Source organism: Fukomys damarensis, unplaced genomic scaffold (genome assembly GCF_012274545.1).
Source record: "Fukomys damarensis isolate Sample0158 unplaced genomic scaffold, DMR_v1.0_HiC HiC_scaffold_9, whole genome shotgun sequence".
NCBI classification, from domain to species: Eukaryota; Metazoa; Chordata; class Mammalia; order Rodentia; family Bathyergidae; genus Fukomys; species Fukomys damarensis.
The window spans coordinates 6,460,495-6,470,576 of NW_022900921.1; the positions used below are offsets into that span (position 1 = coordinate 6,460,495).

Here is a 10,082-nt window from a genome sequence, read left to right on the forward strand (position 1 = left end):
TTTGAGGTAATAGTTGGTATTCACATAGGGGAACCATAACAGTGACATTTAATTGAGTCCTACTGGGGCCAACATCTGTGTGAAAGAGAGGGGAGAACACGGGGCAGTGGCCATGAACCTAAGCCATGTGTGGTATTTCTTTTTCCTTTAACATAAGACTCAAAGTCTCACTTTTACTCCGTGGAGTGTGAACAGCCAAAAGGCCTCCACGATGCTGAGCCGTAAAGCTCGGCGAGGCTCCAGGAGCTTGTCAGACAGTGAGAGTCACCCAGGAAGGATCACAGCAGGCTAGTTGGTAAACAGACCTTTATTAGTCTGGCCAGATGGCACTCCCAGAGCCAAGTAGCTCAGAGAGGCGGCCAGCTCAGAAACAGAGGCCATTTTATATAGGGCTATAGGGGGGTTTACACTCAAAACTTACAGGAAGGGGACAAAGGCAAAGAATTAGTTGATCTGAACTGATGGTCATCAAGCATATACTCTACCCGTTATGTACTAATGATCAGCACATCGATTATCCATTGTTCCATTTACAACTTAGGTTATGGTGTTCAGAACATTCAGCTACAGGCAAGTAAGGAGTGGTGTGACTGATGTTGGGTCTCTATGTTCACTACAGTTTTCATTTAGTTTCCAGCTACTTCTAAGCAGTTACCTAACAATTCACAATCATTAGTTATCCTATAAGGGATGTGGGGGAGCGACAGTCTCTGGGTCGTTTGTTGGTCAACATGGAGTCGCTCTAGCTCAGTTAGGCTCTTACATTAAGACAAGAGATGTTAATGTTTGCATTGCATTTTCCTAAACTAAAGCCTCAATATTTAGGTTTAATTGCAGTGTTGGCCCTTTGCAATAAATAAGTGGGTGTTGGGTTGCAGTTTGGGCACTGGTCTCTAACAGGGGGAGAGAAACATAGGTGCACTGTGCAGAAAGTATGCAGCAGTGTGGCTGAGAGCTGATACGTTCAGAGGCTCAGAAGTTGTTGTTCCAGATAACGCTTAGCCAATCTCTTTGCACTGCTCCAAGATCTTTTCTCTTTAGCTGTGCCAGATTCTTGGTCCTCTGGTGTGCTGCGTGCATATTTTGTTGCTTTGCTGGTATCCTCACATATAATAAGGCTTTTGTGAAATGTCAGCAGCCAGACCCCATCTCTTTCTTGTTATCCTGCAATTAATGAAATTTCGGGCGGCCTTCGTCATTATTCTGTGTTGAGAAAAATTGAATGCTGCAGAAATTCAGTGGCGTTTGTAGCTGTCGGCCCGGAATTAGGTTTATGTATTCTGTTGGATTTCTGTGTGAATTTATGCAGTCTTTAGTGTACTTTCCCAGGGGTGTAGAAGATTAAAAAAAAAACCATTAATATCTTTAGGAAAAAGTTACCAAACAGGATATATTTTAAAATATAGAGCCCCTCCCCCACCCCACTAATCAATTAGAGCGATTTCAGGTGCTTTGCAAATCTCCAGGGAGCCAGTTCCTGGGGAAGTAGGGGGAGGAGATCCTATCTCCGCCACCAAAGAGACCACTACGGCAGAAAAGACAGGAGTTTAAACCAATAATTACAACATGAGATAGAAAAATGACTTAATATTGAAACAAAGACAGGGAAATAACCACCTGTAATTTAGTAGTTCCAAGAATGAAAATCAGGAGATGAAAAAAAGGAATTCAGATGTTGTGTTCATGGACCAGCTCCACTCAAGGAATGGGATCATGTGCTACAAACATGTGCTAATCAACAAGAAGAAACACAAACTAAAAGTGTTAGGGAATTGATCATGTTAAAATATGCTGTGTCGCCGCCATCACAGGCTGCATTTCCTGGTACTTCTTGGTTCCTGAAATGACCTCATGCACTTAAATCTGATTTCCCTCCCCGCAAGGCCACAGTGGTCCAGAGAAGCTGAAACCTGCTTCTGCAAGGCTGGACCCATGAAAAGCAACCTGGCCTGTGATAGGTTAAAAGTAGCTCACTCTTCATAAACAAGCAATAGCCCGGCCCCAAACTGATAAAAGGACCTTCCTGTCTTTGTTCTCTCTCCTTCTTCCTCCTCTCTCTCTGCTCTCTCTGTTCTCTCTCTGCTGTCTCTCTCTCTACTCCCACCCCTTGAATAAAATTTCCAGTCAGACCCCTCTGTGTGTGTGTGTGTGTGTGTGTGTGTGTGTGTGTGTGTGTGTGGCCTAGTTGTTGAGCATCACAATTCCCTTTCAAAAAGTGAGCTGGGAAGGGTTCTCTCTGTATTTCAAAAACACATTTATGTAAATTAACATTATTTTTTCCTTAAATATTTGTAATACCCACCATTTATACTCTTTAAATTTAGAATTTTCTTGTGGAGAAAAGTTTCCTGAGTTGGGTTGCTTTGAAAGACAAAAGGCTATTCAGATTTAGTTTCTTTGTCTTTTATTAGCTTTTTCTTATATTTACATCTGCTAATTGTTTGTTTGTTTGTTTGTTTGGAACCAGGGATGGAACTCAGGACCCTGTGCTTATGAGGCAGGCATAGTGCCACTGACCTTTTAAATCCCCAACCTGCTAATGTTTTTATTTTCCAGTAAAATAAGTACTGCTGCATAGATTTCTCTGAAATAAATTAACTATCCAGAGTTAACAAGAAGTGAATTTATAAACCATTTAGTATTGTAAGGTTTTTTGTTATTGATTGTTATACAGCATTTACAGGTAATAGAACGCCTGAAGTTTTCAAACTGGAGATATCTATGGCAAATTTTACAAACTGTATCAGGGTACAGTTTTACATTTAATTGACACATATATCACACCAATATGTATTCAACCTGAACACCAGCCCTTCATCATTACCTCCCAGTGTAAGTTCTGATAGTTTGCCGTAGTCTCAGCTAGTGGTGACTCTGCCCTTAGGAGACGTGTGTTGTTTATTTGCTGCCTGATGTAATTCTAGTTGTCAAGGCAGAAGGGTGCTAAATGCACTTAGGGTGCAGAGTCTAGAGATGTTGGTACTTATCCCAAAGGCATCCACAACAAAGAATGATACATGTCAAATGCAAACGCTGCCATCAGCTAACTATTATAAAGGGGGACCTAATTCCTATTTTATCACTTTCCTGTCGGTCCAGTGTAATTCTGAAAACAGATTTTGCTACCTGGAAAGCTCTATTGAAAAGATTGAATCTAACCAACATCATTGCCAAATGAGTTGACTGTTAAGTATCAATATGATAACTTCCAGAATGATTAAACCATGAAATCGAAATCAACTTGGAATGAGAGAAATTAGAACTGCATTTGGCTTCTTATCTATGGGTACAAAGCATCTGATTATGGATTAAAAATAATCTGAAAGAAGAAAGCATCTGTACTGAATATGTACAGGTTTCTTATTATGATTTTTCAAAGGAAACAGCGTAACAGTTCCATAGCATGTGCATAGTATTAGTTATAATTAGCAAGACAATGTAAAGTATAGGGAAGATGTGCATAGGTTTTTTGCAAATACTACACCACCATTTTACTACATGTAAGAAACTTCAGTGTCTTCAAATTTTAGTATGAAAGGAGTCCTACACCAATCCTGCATGATTACTGAGATGACTCTAAAATCACCTAATTTCCCTTTAAGCTGCTCTGCCAGTTTACTAGGACTGTTTTAACAGTTTTCTTTACGTATTTTTCTGGACTATGATACACATTTAGTGAAACACAAAGCACCTGGAAAACAGTACCTTGAAACAGTTTAAAAAGTGAAAATTTTAAATTATTTGTTCACATTTGTCATAATCAGGTGTTTGGGGCAGGTTAAATTAAGTTTTATTCGCTTCTGCCCTTTACAAGAACCTCTTATCAACAAATAGTAATGCATCTATGTGGGGTACGTAATACAAAAGAAGTATAAGCCAGTTATTTTTCCACACAACTTGTGGCTGTAAAGTATCCCTATATGATGACAAAGCTTTCCTAAGAGGGAGTTCAATACAACAAAAGAATTCTCATTTATCAGGTAAGGACATTGTTACTTCTGTATGCATTCACATTCTGTGTTTTCTTATGGTCAGTAAACTGACTCACATGATTGAAATTATCCTAGTACTTAAAGAGAAGATAATTTTCAACCATGGATTTAGCTTAACATCACTCGTGTCTGCTTTTCTCATGAGTTCTCTGAGTTCTTCCTTTGACACATAACAATAGCTTCTAATCTCACTGGGATCTGGATTCAAAGTGACATTGTTCCTCACAAACAAAATGTAATCGATTTCATTTTCACCCCAGATACTGTCAGATTGTGCCTTGTAGTAAATTCAGTTTCTTCTCATGAAGTTTCTTCTAAAGGAATTCCTAATTCAGCTTTCAGAAGCCTCTGTGCTGCTTTTCTTACACCGATGGCCTCATTTTCTTCAAGCTCGCCTGGATTATTTAATGGATGACTACAACAAGTGTTGGTAAAACAACCTGGAAAGGTAATTTTAGCATCTGATCTCTGCTATAGCAAGAGTGTATTCTCATTGTTAAACAAGAAGACAGTAAAAGCTCGATACAGTAATCCTTTCTCGATATTTTCATTTAGGTGATAATTCTTGGCTTCAATTCCAATTTTATTGTCATTTTCATCAGTAAGACTACACATCTCTGCCAGGAGTTGAATCTGTTGCTCATCAAGATGGTTGATATTTGCTTCTGGCATAGTTTCAAACTGTCTTAAGTGCCCCAGCACACTCAAGTCAGAAATGCTCTCAGTTTTCATTTTTAAAGAACTTGTCCATTATATTTTTGTTGTTAATTTTGGATATGTTCATTGTTCCTTTATTAATTCACTTTACTTTTTTTTTTTTGAGCAGTGATGGAACTGAAGACCTTGTGCTTACGAAAAAAGGTGGCAGAACCACTGAGCTAAATCCCTGGCCCCACTTTACTTTTTTATTTTCAAATAATTTCAGGTATATGAAAGTTGCAAAAATAACATAAATAATATATGTATACTCTTGACTGATATTTTCCAAATATTAACTTTCCAGTATATGTTTTCATTTCCCTCCTATTAGATACATATTTGTAAAATATATTCTAAATATTATATAATGTATAGATCTTTCTGCCCTCTGTACTGTCTTGAAAAATTTACAGATAAAAAGTCCTTTATTCCTACACACATCAATCTGTAGTTCCTAAGAATCAGAATGTACTTTTTCATAATCAGTCTTAATTTTCAAAGTTAGGAAATTAACATCAAATCACTATTATCTAATATGCAGACCTTGCTCAAATTTCACCAATTCTTTCACTAAATAACCTTCCTTGCAAAAGTAAAACAAATAATTCTAGTCCAAATTCCAATCCAATGTTTGATATCCCATTTACCTGTTAAATCTCTCATATCCTGTAATCTGCAGTAGTGCTCACGTCTGTAATACTGTCTTTCACAACCTTGACATTTTTTTGGAGGATTTCCCTCAATTCATTCCTTTTAAAAAGCATTTTATAAAATTTTATGTATTTCTTATTTCTGACTGGATTGAGGTTATTTATTCCCTACCAGATGAGGGTTATGTGTTCTTGTCAGGAATATCACAGAAATGTTGTATTCTTAGAAATCAACACAATGGGCACATAACATGCATTGGATGCCTTTGTAATGTCAACTTTGAGCTCTTTTTATTTGAAACAAAGTTACTTTTCCCTTAGCAATTAATAAGTAGTTATATTTTGAATCTATGGAGTGCCATTGATTATCAAACACACACCCATGAGTTTTAACATCTATCATTGATTTTAGCCTGAAATAATTGTTGCTGTGGAGATTACTATAACATCAGTTTTAATCTCATCACTTCCTTAACCTTTTAGTTGCCATTGTCGTATAAGAGTTTTTACAGCTCCCCATTATGACTTTCATTAATGTATTTAGGTAAATTTGGTTTCATGGATTCTTATTTATTCAAGAAAATTGCTTTCTCCCTCCACCCCTCCACTAGGTTTATTGGTACATTTAAGGCTAACAGTACAGTTACATTCATCATTGGGATCTTTAACCTGTACGTGATGTATCTTGGTTCCTATTTTTTCCCCACACCTTTGCCCTCCCTTCACCCCTTCACCCTCTTCACCCTTCCCTATTTACAAAGACTGTGTTTCCATTTTTTCCTTTTCTCGTATTTTTTTCTTTTCCCTTATTTCCTTTCCCCTCCCCTTTCCACTTCTCCTTTAGCCATTTTCTTCCTGTTTCACACGATCAATTATACCATTTGAACCTTATTTACCCTTTTAGTTTTTCATAACAGAGAAACTATTCAGTGTTTCCTCAAGTGTGTCCTATTTATTTCACTTAGGAGTATAATCTCTGGCCGGGAATTTAGCTCAGTGGTGATGCCTCCTGCCTGCCTCGCAAGTGCAAGGTCCAGAGTTCAATCCCTCATACCAAAAAAAAAAAAAAAAGTGTATATCCTCAATGTCCTTAATGAAATTATTTGTTTTTGCGCAAATTTCCCCAAATTTGGCCAGAGAGAGCCCCTTATAAGAAAGAGAGAGAAGGAGAGAGAAACAGAGGGAGGGAATGTTGATATGAATTTTGTGTATGTGTATACTTCTGTTCCTTTGGGTTGTCTAAATCATTCTTTGAATACTCCCTCACCTCATCCATTGTCTAAGTTCACACTGGTCTTCTGTCTACTCTAGCACCAGAGTTAGTTTTCCTGCAAGCAGACTTGGGTCCTTTGGTTGAGGTTGATTTTAGAAATTATAACCAGGGATAAGATGTTCCGTGTGCTGTTAGGTAGCACTGGTCCTGACAAGGCTGAGCTAAGACGGGTAAGGACATGTGTACACACACACATATGTACACAGATCTGTGGCCAGAATCTCGACTTCACGCTGATGCCTCTAACACCCGGCCATCTTCCCAGAGTCCGTTCTAGCCTTTTTCCTTTTCATGTTTGTAATTCTCTCCTCTAACATCGACACTATGTCGGGTATATTATTTCAGTGTCAGTAACATGTAAAACTGAAAACATAGCCGTTATCTGGAGTTCAGTATTTGTTTACTGTTCTTGTTTTTGGTTTGAAGGTATAGAGTAAAAATAGTATATTCAAAGTTTCTTGAATGTAAGTAATGTACTCAAAAGTCCCTTGTTTCTTTTCTTCAGTGTGTGTGTTATTCATTTGAAAGGTGTTTATTTCTGTTTCTATCCCATTTTATTCTTTTTACCCCTTATGCTCATTGATTTCATTTTCTTTTTTAATTAAACTGATTAGTGCACATTAGCAGTACATAATGACTACATTTATTAGGAAAGTTTTTACGTGTACACAACACATCTTAATTCCTTTTTCTGCCCCTCTCTTTCCCTGCTCCCTCCAACCCTTGTCTCCCTTCCTGTTTGAAAAACATCTTTTTTCGTTTTTTCTTCAATTCCCACTTTTAATCCCTTTCCCTTTCTTCCTTTACTCTGTCCATGTCTTGTTTCACTTCCCATTTTAAAAAGACCCTCCTACTTCCTATTATCTACCCCTTATGTTGCTGTTTATTTAGCATGTTTATAACAGCACAGTTTATAATGGCTAAAGCTTCCAACAGCTTATGTGCTCATCAACAGATGAATGCATAAAGAAGATGTAGTATTTGTACCCAGTGGAGTACTACTCTGCCACGATGAAGGATAAACTGAAGGCACCTGTAGGCAAATGGGTACAGTTTGAGATCCTACTATTAAGTGAAATAGATGCAAGTTTAAATATTGTATGATTTTATTTATATTTTAAATATATCGTGCACTAATGTTAGATTTTAAATCAAGACTAGGCAAAGACCCGTACTCAGAAGCATCGTGCCTTTCCAGGTATGATCTGATAATACACAGGGGATAACTTCAATTCTTTTGCATTTATTCAGGCCTGTTCTGTGAGCTAGTATGTGGTCTGTCTTTGAGAATGACTCATCTACAGCTGAAAAGAACGTATATTCTGATTTTGTGGGGTGGAACACTCTATAGACATCTATCAAGTCCATGCATTCAAGAGCTTAGTGGAGTTCTAGTATTTCATTGCTGATTTTCTGCCTAGATGATCTGTCTTTTTGTGATAGTGGGGTATTTAGATCCCCCACTACAATTGTATTAGTGCTTGTTTGGTTTTTCATGTTACTTAATATTGGTTTTATATAGTTGGGGGCATTAATATTTGGTGCATATATGTTTATAATTGTCATCTCTTCCTCTTGAATTGTTCCCTTTACAAGGATGTAGTGGTCTTCTTTGTCCCTCTTAATGAGTTTTGGTTTGAAATTTACTTTGTCTGTGAATAACATTGTTACCCCTGCTTTTTTCTGAGCTCCTGTCATGTGGAGAATTGTTTTCCATCCTTTCACTTTCAGTCTGTGGGCTTCTTTTTGTGCTAGGTGTGTTTCTTGTATACAACATATTTTTGGATTTTGCTTCTTAATCCATTTTGACAGTCTATTTCTCTTGATTGGTGAATTGAGGGCATTGACATTGATGGTTATAATTGATATGTACTGACTTATTATTGTCATGTTATTGTCCTTTTGTTGACTCTTTTTACTTTTTCCTATTCTCCTTTTAGTTTCTTACCCTGCCTATTTAATTTGGTCTGTTGGGCCTCGTGGAGTTGTGACCTTCATTGTCTTTTTCTCGGATATTGTTTAGAATTCCTTGTTGTGCTGGTTTGGTGTTCATAAAGTTTATCAGGTGTTCTTTGTCATGGAAGTATCTTATTTCCCCATTCATTTTGAAAGAGAGTTTTGCAGGATACATCAGTGTAGATTGGAGGTTGTTTTCTTTTAGGACTTGAAATACCTCACTCCAGGCTCTCCTTGACCTAAGGGTTTGTGTTGAAAAGTGTGCTGTGATTCTGATGGGCTTTCCTTTGCATGTGATTTGTTTCTTTTTCTCTTACTGCTTGTAGTATTTTGTTCTTCTGTTGGGTCTCTGGGATCTTGATCATTATATGTCTAGCTGTAGATTTTTTTTTATTGTGGCTAGTTGCAGTCCTATATGCCTCACTTATCTGTATGTCTACTTCTTTCCTTCTGTTTGGGAAGTTTTCTGTCATTAATTCTGTGAACAGCTTTTTAAAGTCATTTATATTTTCTCCTGCTACTTCATGGATTCCTATCAGTCTTATGCTATTCTTCTTTGCATCATCTAGGAGTTGTTGGATTGATTTCTCATGATCCCTTACTGTTTTTAAGAGACCTCTCTTTTCACAGTCACTGACTGCAATCCTATCTTCTATATCTGAGATTCTGTCTTCGCATTCTTTTATTCTGTTGCATACACTTTCAATAGAGTTTTTAATCTCATGGATATCTGTTTGAATCTGTTTTATGGATTTCATTTCTTTCCTCTGTTGGGCATTCATTGTTTCCATTTCTTTCTTATGCTGGGTCTTCATGGCTTCTATCATGGTCCTGAGCTCATCTGATTTTCTCAGTTTCTGTTCTAAGGTCTCGAATCATGACTTCCATTTTGCTCACCGTCTCTGTGGTTATCTGGGAAATTATTTCTGTTTAGAATTTTTCTAGAGCCTGATTGATCTGTTTTGTTACTTCCTGTGCTATGGGTTCAGGGTGTTCTGCTGGTTCACTGTGAGACTTTTCATCCTCATTTGCCCTACTATTTGTTATTGGTGAACTGGAAGTCTGTCTTTGTGTCTTGCTTAAGTGTTTTCTCATTTTTATTTTTGTTGTTGGGTTGTCCTTGGTTTAATTTCTGGGTTATTACTTAAATCTTCCTGATATAGTTGTGCTTTAGCTTTTGAGTCTCTAATGACTCATAGACATTCTCATTTTCATAATATCAGAGAAAACAACTCATTAAATCAATCACAATCCTTTATCTCATTTGATACAATCAGCAACACAGTAGGACCAAGCACAACTTGCAAATTGACCACTTATTGTAGTCATTAATCTATTACCTTCATACCATGTGAATTAAATTGAAATCAAGGAGCAGCCCAAAATATGTTTGCAGTGAATACACTTTTCAATATAGCATCTTTACCATTTAGGATGGGGGCTTAGATGGAACTAGGATGAGAGGAGTATATAAGTGAAAGAATTGGAGAAGGTTTCAAGTGAAGCCAGAGG

The 10,082-nt window shown here is 37.2% G+C and overlaps 1 pseudogene; it reads right to left on the reverse strand.

The window, feature by feature from the left end:
• Window positions 1-4,044: 4,044 nt before the first annotated feature.
• On the reverse strand, window positions 4,045-4,664 carry LOC104873238 (annotated as a pseudogene).
• Window positions 4,665-10,082: the final 5,418 nt, after the last annotated feature.